We start from the raw sequence: 17,204 nt of genomic DNA on the forward strand, positions 1-17,204 counted from the left end.
GTTTTTTTTTTTCTTCAATTCGGTCTTTTAGAAAATGTTTATTCACCTAGAGCGATTTGAACATATCGAATAGCATCTGATTTCAAAGATGATCATGATGTATTTGCTACAGTAATGCCCTGGAGAGTAATTGCCTTCCAAATTGCTTGGTAGCCCTAGTAAGGAGGGCACAGGGCAGAATTGATCTTTGTTTAATAGAACTCTGACCTTTCACATCTTGGACCTCCCTGGTCTGCACCTGGAGGCAGGACTTGAGATAATCTACAGCTGGCATAATATCATGAAATGTACCAACTTTCTCCTACTTACACCAGAGTAGGAGAGCTTGAAGGTTTAAGGTTGTCAAACAGAGGCCTTTGTGAGAGGTGCTGCTAATCTAAGGGCCTCATTACACGGACGGCGGTGGACCAAGGTGCTATTAGCACCTTGGTCCATGCCGGTAAAATACCGGCACCGCCTTGGTGGAAAGGGGAATTACCGCCCTATTCCAAGGTTGGTGGGGCGGTATTTCCCCCTTCCCCCATTGCCCTTCCCCATTCCCATTTTTGCCCCATAGGGCATAATGGGAATGGGGAAGGTGCTAATTACGGCACCGCAAATTGCGGTACCGTAATTAGCTCCAAGGTCCCTTTGCGGGTTGGTTTTTGACGCCTGCAAAAAGCAGGCGTTAAATTCTCCAACCCGCAAAGGGACCTCGTAGTAAGGCAGTAAGGGTTAACGGTCACCGGTACCATTAACGGTGACCGTTAACCCTTACCGCCGTCCGTGTAATGAGGCCCTAAGTCTTTGCAATGATATAAAACGTATGTCAAATAGAATAAATGAGCCCGGATCTTCCCATTCAATGTTTGCAAGTGATTTTTTGGGAATACGTGCAATGGGGAAACACTCAGGGCTTTAGGATCCCGATGGTTGTTACATCTGCCTGCCTGCCCACAGCGGACGTCGGAGCCATCTAGGGTTCAAAGGGGAGAGGCTAGCTAGCAACCGAAATTTGGGAGAACTAACGCTTACAGGAAATGCTCATGGCTTAGAACACTAGTCACTGCTGTACCTGGGTTTATATTTTTTTGTGTTAAATGCATCTGCGGTTTTGGTTTTTCTTTCAGATATTTTGAACGTGAGATATGTTATTAGAAATGACATGAAATGACAAGATACTTAACGCCCACACTTAGTTGATGAGCAAAGTAGAAAAGATTTAGACGTTGATTAGAGCAGTCTTCCCAATTAGAGGGAATATTCTAATGTATCCGTGTCTCTGGTGCAGGGTCATTTCGGCCGCTGAATGCCATTATACTTCAATATGCACCCCGGCCTCTGTACCAAGCCCATGATTACAGGAAGAGTGAACCAACACTGTTACAATATGTAATTATTGCTAAGACCCATCGGTTCATGATCATTGTTTTCGACATTTTTATTTGTATTTAATCAGTAACCTCCATAGTGAGGATTTTACAGGCTCGGGTTTGTAGGTGTTCGAACTCCGAGACTGCATTTTCAGAGGACTGCAGTCCCAGGATACTGATAAGGCAATTCATAAAAAAGCAAAGCGTGTGTAGGTGGAACAGTGACTTCACTGCACACATCTTTCTGGCAAGTGTACAAACCAAAAACGATGGACTGTGGGGAGAAAAAAGTGGCCAGCAAAGGCGGCGGCCATTTTGGGAGGGCGTGGCTGCCATTTTTACACATTTGCGGAAAGGGACAAAGGTGAGTTAGGGAGGTGGTACCCAGTGCGAAGTGTATCGGGGCGGCCATAACACGGCCGAGGAGAGGATATGTGCGAAGGAATAGGAGCACACCAACTGCACACCAATACCGTAATTTAAGGCCCACAGGTACATGCTTTCTGAGGCTAGGTCTGCCCTCAGAAAGCATGTACTAATTAGACATATTTACATTTTGCTACTTTTAACTATATTTTGCATTTTATTTTCACGAAAATTAAGCTACAACTAGGATGTTTCTGCATGTATTCTTTTGTAGCACTTAGAGGCTGTGAAGCCTAAGCAATATCTCATTGGCTAGTGATGCAAATGCAAGTTTACAATAGCCAGTGACCGGTTGGGCCACATCCCAATGCCCAGTAAATGCTGCGACCAGTGCCAGTGTCCTTATTAACGTGTAGCAAACATGGAAAGCTCCCTGCAACAGGATTGAGCGTCCCTAGAATGTCATTTAGCAGGTGTGGCCAGTTGCATAATTTCCAGTGACAGCAAAGGTTCATATACCCACGTGTCCAGTGACAGATACGCCAATTCACTGGGTGCGCTGGTGCAGCAGAAATCACTGCCTAGCCCTGGTTACAATTTAGGATTTGCCAGTAAAGTAAAGGTCCTTGTGCAAAGCCTGCAGCCTGGGCGGGCGTCGCTTCCAGTACAGCCCTGAATGTGCAGCCAGGGTTGCCATCTTAGTTATCATAGAACGTCGCCGCGCTGGGCCTTTGCTCTGTTTTATTTCCATGTTTAAAAATACAAAGCAATGGGCCTCATTATGACTTTGCTGGTCTGGTAACAACGGCGCTGGTAAGCCTACCAGCACCGTTGTTACTGGACCGGCACAGTACATGTCTATGGGCGGGTGCCGCCCCGCCGTCGGGGTCAGACCTGCCGGGCGGGACGGCACCCGCTCGCAGAGTTCTCACGGGAGCACCAGCAATGTTGTTAAAAGTGCCGGTGCTCCCGTGTCCCCATTGCCATGGGGTCCTATTGGACTCCATGGGAATGGGGATTAACAAAATTACTGGCGCCTGACTTCCCGGCCACCGGACTTGGAATATGCCGGTTGCACCGGGAAGTCAGGTGCCAGTAATTCATTACGGGTTCGGCGGCTACCTGCCCGTTTTACCGGCACGGATACCGCCGGACCTGTAATGAGACCCAATGTGTTTGAATCTATGTTTAGATTTGATGTCACAGGAAAACAGGGGCTCCTAATAATAGAATGAAGCACGATTTCTTCCCGAAAACGTGGTCGTACAATATAATGAAACCCCACTACTGCTGAGATCACCTCGATATTCATGTGTGGGGGAATATTGGTTTTCCACTTTTGTGTCTACTGTCACGTGACTATTTAGTCTGTTTACATTCCTTCTGAATGTCACATTAACTTTTCCTTTCAGCATTGCTTATTTGCATGGACTCTATTTGAAAAAGCAAATGTACCCCATTCTCTTCTCGCGTTTGTGTTCCAAAGTGTTCTCTTTTTGCTGAGTAAGATGGAATGGGCCACGCACGCAAGGAGGACCGCAGGGACGGTGCGATCACTGTCTCGATGCGGCAGCCGCGTGGTGGGGTCACCCGTGTGCCATGGAGGAGGACCGCTGGCAGGGATGGTTCCTCGTCGCCAAATGTTGCCGCGTAGGCGGCCTTAACAAATTACACAGGAGCCAGCAGAGGTTTACGTCTACTTTATTTGTTAACTATTCCATAACTGGTCCCTCCCCTCTACTTCCTCCTTAATCGGATGTCACTTCCTATGTGACGTTTCCGCACCGCAGGCCATGCCTTAAAGGGGCAGCCCACGGTAACAGGGGGGTTGAACGGACAGCCTCTCAAAGTCATGTAATGAGGGAAACAGGGAATGAGGACTTGGAGACAAGATCATGGAAAGACACTGGATGTGTGGCAGGGGTAGATGGTGATTTTGACTATCCTACAGAGGGAACTTTCTAGAAGGAACTGGAACTGATCAGGTGATTCATTTCAGGCACAACTACGTCGACGACGGACTCATCACTCTATCAACCGGACAGTTATAGAGGGCTCCTCCCCTAGTTGTCATATGCACGTTTCGGTTCTTGAAGGTTCTGGTTTGATTTCGAATAAGTCACGTGGATCTGACCTACAAAAGTAAAAGTCTAGCGAGAGGGTCAGGTGGTTGCAGGTTTGTTCCGATGTCGATCTTGCAATTGTCTTGCAATACAGTGAAGCTGTAAATGATTTCATGAGCCTGGTTTCTCTGACGTATCTAACCACATTGTTTGCAAAACATTGCTAAACAGTACACTGGACACAAATTTAGTTCATATTTTCTTGTATTAATGGTACGTTTTGAGAGTCCACCTGGGGTGTCAGGGCAAAACAAATATTTTCCTGGCAGACCACCCAGGACTTGGGAAAAGGGCACACAGCATTTGGTCCCACCCCAATTAACAGGTATATATGCTTTGTCAAAAAACAAGACCTTTTAAGAACGTACATATTCATGTCCTAAAAGCACACACAGGGTTACATCTCAGAAGGAATCATCTGAATACCTGATGCTTCCAAAGAGTAGAACACTCTAGGGGCTCATTTCTGAGTCTCCGCCTGTTCGACGGTGCGAACACGTTACGTGTAGGCATACACATACACAGGTCCCTGTCCCCGAATTCTGGTCATTTGCATAGTGGAGCGCAAAAGAGGAGGGCAAAAGGCAGTGTACAAGTGTGTATATCGCCTCTCGCCGTCTTCTTTTGCACTCCATCGTGCAAATGCAGTATACGCTGCTTTTTGGATCCCCTGGGTAGGGGACCCCAGCATTTGTGCCGGCATGAAAATGCATCCAGTGCAAATGCTAGAATATTTGTATGGCAGAGAGGAAGGGAGCAGCAGAAATGCAAGTAGTGATCCACCCTCCTCTTTGCAATAAACAATTCAGAAAAATGGGGCATAAGCAAAATGCGTAAAAGCCTTTAAGCAAAGTTTTTAGCATTTTGCTTATGCATATGCTGGAACATGATAAAGACAATTGCTGTTCACCTCATTATGCCAGGATGTATAACTCGATTAGTGGGCAATTATCTTGTGATAACACAGTAAAGAATATTACAACTCCTCAGACTTGTTGCTATTATCATGATGAATAATCACTATAATACACTGCATCTAAAGAAGAACATAAAAAGGCCTAATACGGTCTTATGCAAGTCTCCATTTGGTGGGAGAGGCAGAAAGGAGGCCAAGTGTGGTACATTCGGACACCGACTCTCTGGTATTGTCATGAACACCTTTCGACAGAAAGACAAATAAGTAGTGTCTCAGTTTAGGATAACAATGATGCCTGGCAGGTAAATACATGTGTCTGTTTGCCTAGAAGATAGAGTGCATATGCATTCAGAAGCCATTCACTAAACATCAACTGGAAAGAAGAAAGGGTGACTGGCATAAGTGCTACAGGGAATAGCAGTACAGGTTCTCCTCCTGTAATTGAACAGGTGAGAGCTCCGTAGACGCTTTCCCAATCTCAGCTGACTTTGTCACAGATGAGCAACATTTTGTAAATGATTGCACTTACCCCGTCAAGCAGAAATTGGCTGTCAGCTGCACAGTGATATTTGCAGTGTGTGTCTCGCAGGCAGACATGTAGCATGCATGATGCATTCACTACGTTTAGTCGTAAGCAGCTGCGGAAGACCTTATGGTGTAGTAAGTGAACAAAAATCGCAGACCACCTACAACCTTTTCCTTCTGTACCACCAATCAAACTGTCAGTCGACCTGAAGCCGACATCCCCCTCCTGATTACCCCATTAGTCAAACCTTCCACTAAATTCATCATCCTAGGCGATTTTATCCCTGGCTTTATTGATCCTAGTGACAAAGCATCACTGCTCAACTCTGCACTACGACAGGAACTTCACACAACTAGTTCTCACACCCATCCACTGCAAGGGAAGCACCCTGAACGGGATCCTCACCAACAATATCTCTATTGAAATGTCCACCGTCACTCCAGTAGCCTGGTTGGATCACTACCTTATCAAATGTTGCATCTTGCTGTCCTGCCCGCCGACCACCCCCTCTCCCACTATTACTCCAAGTCCTGGTCTGTAACACCCACAAACTTACACCAGAGCTACTCACACCCATCCTCTCCCCTCTCTTTGCCTCTGCCCCACCAGCCAACTGCTAGTGAAGCCCTCTCAAAGCCAAAGTTCCCAAACCTCACAAGCCCTCCAATCTCTGTTTTTCTGAGAAGCAAGAGAGCCCTTGAGCACCTCTAATGCACCAATCTCACCCCTGTCAATATTGCCAGGCTCTCTGCAGCGGCCAAAGAATACAAGTCGGCTGTGTACACCCACAAGTCAAGTTCTTACACCACTAGAATGTCTAATGCTAGCTCTCCAAAGAGTTATTTACCATATTGTGTTAGTTAGAATACCCTGTCACTCCCAACACTCATGCCAGGGTCAACAAACAATGGTGCACTATCATTCAGGATGTCCTTGCCGACAAGATCACCTCACTACAAAACAAAATTGCAATATAAAATGCAGTACTAGTTGTCCTCCCTCTCCCCCCAGCCCCCATTCCCTACCTACTGGCTCTAGGAAAATCCTATTCTCTTTCTTGCAAGTCACTGTGGACTCTGCAGGACACTATCCTCTCCCTTAAACCCTCAAATTACAAGGGCAACTCATGCTCTCCACACACTATCAAGCTGTGCGTGCCCACAGTGGCTATCATCATCACTGACTTTGTGAATGCCTTCTTTGAGACCGGCACTGTTCCCAAGAACATTTAATCTGCCTTTGTCACCCATCTCCTCAACAATCCCTCTCTTGACCCACTCCATACCTACCAATTACCGACCAATCAACACTCTCCCATTTCTACTTAATATTCTTGACCACATTGCATACTCACAAATCCAACACTTTCTGGAAGCTTGCCAACTCCTTGGGTCCAGACAATCTGGGTTCAGACCGAAGCACAGTACAGAAACAGCTCTTCTGGACATGAAAATGCAGCCGGACAGCATCAGGGATGCAGGCATACTCGCAGTACTGCTTCTTCTTCACCTCTCTGCTGCCTTTGACTTGGTGGACCATGACACTCTTTGCCGTCACCTCAACTCTCACTTCCTTTTCTCCCCAGAAGCTATTGCCTATATTAAATCCTTTCTGGGAGACGGCACTTCCAGAATATGCCTCAGGAGTTCTGCTGCTGACCCCATCCCAGCTCCTCTTGGTGTCCCTCAAGGTTCCTGCCTATCCCCCACCCTGTACAACACATAAACTAAGCCTCTCTTCGACATCAAATACACCCACTTTGCGGATGGCACGCAAATCCTCATCCCCATTACGGCCAACCACTCTGAGAACACCTTCATCATCAATAAGATCTATGCCACCATCCAAAACTGCATGGCCGCCCACAGCCTGTGCTTAAATTATGATAAAAAGGAGCTACTGATCGTGGGCTCCCCTTTCCATCTCAGAAAGCTTGACCCAGCATACTCCTCCCTCTCCATTGATGGCACTCCTATCCCTGTCCAGAGACATGTCAAAACTCTTGGCGTTTACCTGGACGCTGAACTCAGCATGTCTAAGCACATTCATGCCCTTCTGTATTCCACAGCTTACACTGCGAAACATATTTCTCTCAGCAGGCAATTCCTTTCACCATCCAACTGCCTCAATGTGGCTAGAGCAATTACCAGCAAGCTTGACTATTGCACCTTCCAGTTCCTGGGCACCTCAGCTGGCAAACTAAACAAGCAACAAATCTTAAAGAACAAAGCTCTGCAGGCCGCCCTGGGCCTACGCAGATCCGACCGCATCTCCTCCTCCAGGCACGAAGCCCACTGGTTACCCGTAAGAGCTTGCATAGAGATTGCAACTCCCACATTGACTCACTGCTGGATTTAGAACCTTGGCCCCACGCTTCTAAACAAGAGCATCTCCCTGAAACACCACCAGAGGACTCTTCGCTCTTCTAACAATCTCGTGCTGGCTATCCCACGATTCAAAAAGGCTAGAGCTGGAGGCGTGAGCTTTGTGATCACCGCCCCCTCACTCTGGAACTCACTACCAACAAACATTAGGATGGAAACCTCTTACACTGCCTTCAAGAAACTTTTGACAGTCTGGCTGTTCAATGAATATGTCTAATATGTCTGTTCCTCTCCCCCTGCCCACCTACCTGTCCATACCACACAGTGATACTTGCCTGCCTCTGTGCAAATGCCATGATGCCTTTGGGTTTGGGCGTTACAAAAATGCTATAAATAAATAAAAAGCTGGACTGGAGTGTAGCACTCACTGTACAATGTTATGAGAGTTTAATGGGAATTATGGGTTATGGGAGTTTAAACGTTTACTGGCAGATCCCTTCATTTGCACATTTCTAGTTTGGGCTGATTGGTGGTTAAGCCATCAACTGTTCATTTATATTAAAGGGGATGGGGATATCTACCAGAATAACTGCAGAATTCCTGCAGCCTTCACTGGGTGGTAATGGCCTCGGGGCCAGGTTACAAGCCTGAGTGCAGTGCGGAATTTAACGCTGGGCCTTGGCCTCGTTACCACCCGTTGAAACCGCCAGAACTGGTGCTTGTTGTTATTAGCACCCTGAGACTAACCGTCTGGGTATAAACAGCAATGCATTTGTGTGAATCAACTGGCTGCAGTCAGCGTATGGCCTCTTGATTCACACAAACGCATCCAAGTCTGCACCTAACATGTCTGCCATGGAAATGGAGGTCGGGGCTCTGTGCAGAGGCCCTCTTCCATTTTCACAGCAACCATGGCTGGAGGGAGTGATCCGGTGGTGCCACATCAGGTGAGTGGGGGCTGGCAGGGGATGGGGTGAGGCCGGGCTGGCCTATGGAGAGAATAGGGAGTGGGAAGGAAGAAGGCTGTGGGGTCTCCACTGCTCGGGTTGCTCGGAACGTGGGCTTGGATCATAAGATTCTGCCCGGGTTCGGAGCAATCTGATTGGTGGATGCGCCCACTTAGGGTGCTAATGATGTGTGTATCCCTCAACGCAGTGATTTATCTGATATCATGCAACGGTTCCACAGAGCTCACAATGCCCTGAAATGTAAGAAGAGTAGTGACACCACGCCACTCCGTCTCTGAAAGCATCAGGAAGGGGGTATGTCACCCCGCTTCTCTTCCTGCCTGATGCCCTGGCCTCTGCTGTGGTCTCCTGGATGCGTCCAGCTAGCAAACCAAAGGAAGCATGCAGAGCACAGGGATTGCACGTCTGCTGCATTTTCCTGGCCCACTTTCCCTGCCTGTCTCTGAGGTCGCACTGTGGTAGGCACTCAGGACTGTGACGTGAATAGGGCCGGAGGAGCACAGGAAAGTTCATTATCATCATCCCTACTTTCCCCGTCCATTCTGCCTTCTGGTCCAGCTGTGGAAAGTTGTTAGTTTGTGGAAGTGTGAAGGACACAAGAGAGGGAAGGGACAACATGCTCCAGCATGCGTGTTCTTCCCGAGTCCTACTGTAAAGTACAGTAAGGCTGGGGAACTAGGTGGTGCGCGTTGGAGTGCATTCATAACGTGCTTCTCCATCCCAGCTGAACCACCCCCCATGACCAGACTCCTGGGTTCTACTGTAAAAGACGGTGGGGACATCCCTCGTCTGCAATAGGCTCCTTCAAAATGCCACTACATGGACCAGGACTGTGTTGTTGGTATTTACTCTACCAAGCAGGTAGCCTAACCGACCCCTATGCCTGAGATCAAAGAGGTGGTTTGCACGGAGCGAGCATTGTTGCTGCGTAATGGAATCAGGCCCTGCAGTGGTAACTGGGTATAATGTTATAATTCCTTGCTTTGCTTACTCAGCATAACAGAATTAGGATCCCTACAGTGATAACTGGGAATAATGGTATCAGGCTTTATTGTGCTTACAGAGCATAGCCGAATCATCAGCCAGGGATGTGCTAGTGTAACTGGGCTTCTTGGAAGGCTGTTTTGATAGCCATTTAGCCTAAACCAAATGTGGGCTTATGTGCTAATTGTCACACTGGATCGTGCACTACTCTGCTTGGTAGGAGTAATGTGCTCGGCCCTCATCTTCAAATGAGACATACTACAAATGTGTTTTATCTGCTCCAGCTCTGCGTTGAATTTTGTCCCCATTTTGTGTCAACTGGATCTAATGAAATCATGCTTTCCAGTGCTAAATGGACATAATGAAACCAGCACTAGTTTTCTGCCTTAATTTCTTACGTGGCTATATAAAACAGCCATGTGCTCATATATATAATTACAGGCACGGTTTTACGTGGGGTAAGAAATCGAGGGGGGGCCCTCACTTGTGGGCGTGGCTTGTGGGATGGGCATGGCCTAAAAAAGTACACAAACCGTAAGGTATGCACACAAATATATATAAATGTTATAGATGTGTGTGCGTACCTTACTATGGTTTGTGTACTTTTCAAGCCATCTCAAAGTACACAAACCATAGTAAGGCACGCAAATAAATATATAAATGTAAGCATTTATATATTTATGTGCGATCCTTACCATGGTTAGTGTACTATGCAAGCCAACTTTTCTAAACATAGAAATATGTAATATATTTCTATGCTCATAAAAGATGGCTTGAAAAGTACACAGGAAACAGACACAGAAACAGACTTTTGCTAGATTTGTCTTGGGAAGGCTAGAAAAGGAGGATGAAATTGGTGAGTGGCAGCTAAAAAAGCTGACATATGGGCCAGCAGGAAGTGCGCACATGTGACGGCTGAATGGATGAGGTGATGTTGGGCAGCGGGCCATCATCTGGGAATGGGCTTGAGCTAGTATTGGTCAGGCAGCGGGTACTTCATGGAATGAGATTGGCACAGATACGTAAATCCAAGTGTACATCTCGTCTGCAAAGAAGAGATTTGTAGAACCACAAAATAAGAGTCACCACCTACAGGGGAGACTAGTCACATCAAGGGAACACGGCACACCAGTGAGAGGAGAATGGAGCGAGCATGGGAAGGCGCCGGAAATGAAGATCAGCGCTCTAAACATGCAGGAAGAGACTGATGAGACAAGGCATCCTCAATCAGGGTGCACAGTCAGCGGCACAACCAGAACATATGCACAGATGAATACGATGTAGATGTCCCACACACCATAGACAGAGCTGGCAAGAGATACCTGAAGGGGGGCAGTGGATTTCTTAACCCTCCTAGCCCACCTGAGGGGAATAACGAACAAAATCTGATCTCTTACAAAATAAAATTACAACTATTCAAGGGCTGCCCATATTCTGGGATCCGCTGATGCAGAAAATGGACACCCGAATGGTCTTCTCAAACAGCTTATAAGTAGTAAAGAGAGACAGTCAATCCCAGGGAGGTTTGCTAAGGAAAAAAGTGCATTATTGTACCTGCAGGAATGGGGATTTAGTATGCCAATTAAAAAATAAAATCACACGAGGTGGGCAAAATCAGAGAAAGGAAGAGTGGTCTCCTTGCAAGTATCCAAAGCTTGTGATTAAACTAAAGAAATCCAAAAGACTTATTATGTTATAATTCAGATAGTCTAAACCTGAGAGATGGAAACGCCTTATTGGGTCTCGGAGTTCTGCTGTTAGACGATTCTCTTGGGAGGGTATGGAAGAAGCCAAGTTTGGTGTCAAACAAATTATCCTATTGGGAAATGCGGTTTAACAGTTTTCTTATTAATAATACAGGATATTTTTAATGTAATGTATATTTAAATTGTATTTTGAGTCAGTCAAAAAGATGGTCTCCATAACACAGTGCTAGTATCTAATGCTAACAGCATCAGCCATGCTTTGATGTCAATCACATGACAAGAGGTTAGAAAAGTCAAATCACTGCCAGCTAAGTAAGAGGAAGAAGCAGTGATATTATTGATATTAACAGGCACCCCAACATATACGGTTACTATGAGACAGACATGGTATCAAGAGAGATGGCACAGACAACAAAAGTACATTTTCAGTAGCTTTATTAAGAATCGGGATGGAATAACACCTAACTAACACTAATCTATGGCAGGATTGCCCTGCGTAAATAAATCTAAGGAAAGTCCATGTCAGGAAGTCCAAAAGCAAGAGTTTGTCTGTGCCAAACCCTATGCTGTCCTTACAACTACAAAAACTAGTGGGGGAATGCTCTCAATCAGAAATCAGCGTTCCGAAAGAAATGTTCAAGGATTGGCAATATAAGTTTATTTATGGTTCTCTGCTGCATCACAGGTCCAATTCCACCTCTTTTCAGTTCTGTTTCAAAGTCAATACAATTACAATATAGCCTTTTCCATCAAGCACTAAGCAAGTTCTGAAGTCACCTTCTGTCATTCTGCTGGTTTTAAAGTTCACATTCAAGGGTATTCCCTTCCCTAAGTTGAAAGGCAACAAAGGTCTATTCACCACATAGTGTTGGAACTCCCTTCCCCAAGACAAATATATCAAAAGTCTGTTTCAACACAGTAATCTTAAGACTCCCCTTCCCAAGACAAATACAACACATGTTCACACCTCTGCTGTTTGACAAACGTGTAGTGGCTTCTGGTCTAGGCTCAGTTGTCAGACCACAGGGTCCACCCATCACAGGTTACGCAACCAGCAACCACGTTTCTGTGAGTTGTACCTTGATATTAATTAAGTTGATCTGGGGAAACGTACTTGTCTAGGTGCAGTTATTAGACGACACGGTCCACCCTTCACAGGTCAGGCAACTACAAGTATCCCCCCAACTGGCATTCAATGGTTCACAAGGTCAAAACTCTCATTTGAGGTGTTATTTTTGGGAAAAATAGAATTATGCAGCTTCTGTGGTGTGGGCTCTTGCAGACCCTTTTGCCAAAGTCAATAAGGTGTACTCATATTCAGCCCATAATGTTAACCTTTTCAATACACAGACTCACTAGCCCTTTCCATGAGCTCTGCATTCAATCTTAGCAATCTGCTAATGCTGCAGGCTCACAACCCCGTTTGTACCATATGTGATCTTCACAGTGTACACGTTTCTGGCCTTTTATTACGTGTGCCCTTCACGCTTCTTGATATCCAGCTTTTCTGTGATATTGAGCACTCAGGAGTTTCAAGCATTCAACCTTTCTGGATGTTCGGAATTCAAAACTCAAACATTCCACTTGACATTACGTGCGGTATGCATTTTGGTGAGCGCCGGGCCTAACAGCCCCTCGCTGAGTGTCCCGGAGCCTGCACTGCTGGGCTCCCCGATTTCCATGCTGGACTCTGGCTCTGCTTCTTCCACAGTGGTCGTGCTTTGGCTTTGCTTTCCAGACCGGCACTGCTCCCCCGGCTGGAATCCCAGGAACTCTGTCTGTGTCTCAGTGCCTCGTCTTCTCATCCCCTCTGCACGGCTCAATTCACCTCTGCTCCTCCTGCAGCTTCTCTCCCGCACCTCTCTACTTCCCTGTGAGAACGCCTCCTTTTTATATGTTGTTTAATTACAAGTAATTTCAGGCGGACCCAATTTTCTCATTTACCTGACTTTGTGAATACTTATTAGTAGGACATTCCTGGTTCTCATACCTGCAGGTCTCTAAACCTCTTCTTCACCCCAGTATCAAAGTGGTTTTTACAATAGGTAATCTGCATTGCTCCTAGAACCCTCTTCTTCTTCCCAGTACTCAAAGGAAATATAAAGGGATTGATGGAATGAGCCTTTACAATAGCCCATGGAGTCTAAGTGAGGGGAGGGAAGGTCATTGTCAGGAAATGGGGGATATCATGTCTCGCCATCAAATATCCCCTCTCCAATCCCCAAGGACCCTCCACTCAGTTGATCCTCCATCACTTGTCCACCTCCAGGATCAGGATATGTACGCATTGCCTTTCTCTTGGTTACCTGAGCGGGTGTCCTAGGAGAGCTAAATGTGAGAACGCCCTTCGATTTCTCACATTACCCATAAGATTTGTATTAATTCCACTGACACCCCTCGGCCTGCTGCCACCCTGAAACCCTTCCATTGTTAGAACTAAAATCCTATGGTCACTATATTCCATTGAAAGAGCGTGCATTTCTACCACTTTCTCCAAGCACACACTACTTTCAAAGAAATAGTCCAACGTTGCCCTCTTTAAACCCCTACTCCAGGTAAATTGTCCAGGGGAATCGCCCCTGGTCCTACCATTTAATAAAGTAAGGTCCCACTTTTTCAGGAAGGATACCCACCGCCTGCCCTTTAGGTTTGTTCTAGTTTGCATCATCATACAATCTTCCAACACGTTTTTATAAAGTGAACACTTTACGTTATCTCTGAAATATGCATTAAAATCCCTGTCAAAAAGAATAGTGTCATACCCAGAAGAAATTGCCGATTCCGTACAGATAGTATCTATACAATCTTGTATGTCATCCAGGTACAAGGTGTCCTGGGGAACATAGACATTCATAATTAACATTTTCTTATATACTCCGTTCTCAACCACATTTATTTCTGCTGCCATCACTTTGCTATTGCACCCCTTTGTATATAAGCAATGCAATGCATGTTTATTGTTTACTCCGATAATAAGGCCCCCATATGTGGCCTCCCATGTAAACCTTTAGCTGCCAGTTCTTGATAAAACCGAAAGCCATCGATACAAATTGGGGCAGTCAACCAGGTTTCCTGTAAAAGGAATACGTCACAATCAAGTAAAAGAGGGAGCAACGCTTTACTATTCAAAAAGTGGCTATCGCCTCTGGTGTTCAAGCTTACAATCCGAATATTTCAATTTTTCCCCTTCACTTGCCTCAGCAAAAACGTCTTTAACCATTCCGATCCCAAAGAATATCCATCTGTTCAGAAACTGCAGTATTATTAGTAGTACCAGCTCTAGCCTCTCCCCTACCCATCCCTTTGGGCCGTTCTTAGGTGTCATCCCTTTCAGTTTAACATCCGGGACAACATGGGTATCACTAGCAATTTCATAAGCCAAGCTGAAAAGGAAGGATTAATGACGGAGAATCAACTGTACTACCGCAACTGTCTCACCATGTATGCAAGCGTATACTTCCTGGCGAAGTAGCAACAGGTTTTACAAAGTCAAAGTCCCTGGAAGTCAGCACTCTCAGAGCCGGCACATTAAGGCAGATATCCAGGAGCACAACTCTTAGGTATCCTGTTCTTGGATTGATCGAAGGGGACCCACCCATTTGAGAAATGTTTGGGATGAAGTAACAACACGCAAATCTGTTTACAGAATCGGTAGCCTGAGGGGGGAAACGTAAGGCCAAAACCTGACACAAACTAGGAACTAAACAGGCCTTTGCCATCACAAGGCTAGGTTGGATTGCCCGCGCCACATCTTTAAAAGGCCGAGCGGCGCCTACATCCTGCACCTCCTTCTTAGCTAGATCCGTTTCCCTAACCAGCCAACGGGTTAGCGGCCCTGCGCTTCTTCCGCTTCCAGTGGAATTCAGAGCATCATCCAGAGTAGAGGCACTGACATAAATCAGCACTTGAAGAAACATTGGTGCGCTTTTTTAAAAGCTTTGCCCGTCGCTTCTCCCTTTGTGTAAAAAAAAAAAATAGTTATCACCTCCAATTACACCATCGGGCAAATTATCCATAGGGAACCCTTCTGACTCCCTATTAACAGGAGGAAACATCACCAAAGTGTTAACAATCTGCCCTTTGTGTTCTATGTGCATACTGGGTGTCACGGAGTAACTCCAGAATGTCAAATATGGACTTACCGTTCTGCTTGACTTCGTCTTGTATTGTCTCACGTATTTTGAGAAGAATTTGTACCGCAAACTGTTGCAACCCAACATTCAGTTTGGTTGAGCAGGACAAATTAAGACTGCTTTTACTATTACGGCTCATCGTAGTATCTGACCTCCCCCACCCGCCAGCTGCATCACTACTCGTCTCGAGTAAGATGTTAGGGGAGTCCAAGAGTCTCGTTGTCTGACCCTCCACACCTGAAAGAGTGATCCTGATAGGGACAGAGCCAAGTCTTTCAGGACTGACTCTGTATCCTTGTCTTGCAAAATGATCGGTTTACCAGGAAGTGACCTCGCGGAGTCTGGCAGGGTATAGCAGAGAGCTAAAAGCAAATTATTGTCAAGATCATCGTGGTCCAAGCTAACATTTCCAGCCATAACTTCGTTGTTATTGAGGGATTCCCCTTTTAGGGGCTTAGGACCCCAGGAAGAGACTACACGAGAAGAGACCAGAAGTTTGTCGGGAGCACAGGCCACCATAATGGCTATCCCGAGATCATCCACTACTCTGTGGGGGTCACTATCAACACTTTGGGGAGCAATTTTATTACACGGCTTCCAATTGTAGTTGCTGGTTCTGGTAGTAACTTTTCCTGGCATGTTTTTGCAATAGGTGAAAGGTTTACTTCCTTTTATTTTCAAGAGTCAACTCTCAGAACGCATTATTCCAATCCACACTCCTTCAAAGCGTGCTGCTTGCGCAAACACACAAAGCACTCGGCTGGCAGAAGTGTTGTATCAACCCAGGTCAGAGCGTTCCCCGCAGTCAGCAAATGCTTAATGGGAGAAAACTGAGTTGTGTAGTTGAAGGCACGCTATTAAAAAGGCACACAAATACCGATTATGCAGTAGTATTTGGCAGTAGTTGACAATTCTTAACGACAGCCGCTTTCCACAAGATTCCCAGGCAAAGTGAATATTAATGCTGTTAATGCATCCAGTTGGAGGCACGTTGTTGAAGAGGCATTCAATTGCTAATTATCAAATAATATTTTAACAAGGTTTGGCGGCACCCGTTTTCAACAAGATTCCCAAAGAAAACGCGTGTACATGAAAACAATATTCAGCAGTGCATGCACCATATAGAGACTAGGTGCTTACAGTTTACGCCTACCAACAGTTCATAGCGGGGAGGATAGCTCTGCGGCAACATGTTCGCCTTGGAAACAAGACACCACGAAGCAACACAGGTTCGATTATGGGTCTGCGCCTCTGGCTATTAAGCGTGTAATAATCTGCAACTAAGACATATTCCAGTAGCAGCACCTCGATGCCCCCGGGCTGTGTGAGCGCTTTAAAAATGCAAATAAATAAATAAAATAAATAAATAGCCACTCCCAAAAGATGCAGAAAGTACACTTTACAGCCATCAAGGCCCACCAGGAAAAAACAAGTCACTGCTTCCGACAGACTCTTACTACTCACAACTTCTAACACGCATAAGAGTGAGCTTTATAACAAAGTGAACACAATGACTGCATCACTCGTATGGCCCAGTTCACAGGGCACCCGCCCCAAGGAGTTACACCCTTAATTTACCAGTTGGTGCAGCCGTTTCCTGCGATCTTCATTAGCTCTGCCTGAACTGGGATGTCCGTTATCCACCTGACCAGGGACTCTAGTACCACCAACTCTCCGGTTCAGGATCAAGCTCTGCAGTGCACAGCTATCCACTGTTATCACAGCCTCACTACTCGCGTCTCTCAGCCACAACATGCAGAAGAATACACCACCGTACTTCAAGCGTCAAGCTGCACCTCCCAGAGC

At 46.0% G+C, this 17,204-nt stretch overlaps 1 protein-coding gene across 1 annotated transcript in view; it reads left to right on the forward strand.

The window, feature by feature from the left end:
- The window catches only part of CRHR1 (corticotropin releasing hormone receptor 1), a 2,003,326-nt gene that overhangs the window by 1,824,992 nt on the left and 161,130 nt on the right, over positions 1–17,204 (forward strand). The gene's annotated exons all lie outside the window — the stretch shown is intronic.

This window comes from Ambystoma mexicanum, chromosome 13, assembly GCF_040938575.1.
Source record: "Ambystoma mexicanum isolate Mex_15411 chromosome 13, UKY_AmexF1_1, whole genome shotgun sequence".
NCBI lineage: Eukaryota > Metazoa > Chordata > Amphibia > Caudata > Ambystomatidae > Ambystoma > Ambystoma mexicanum.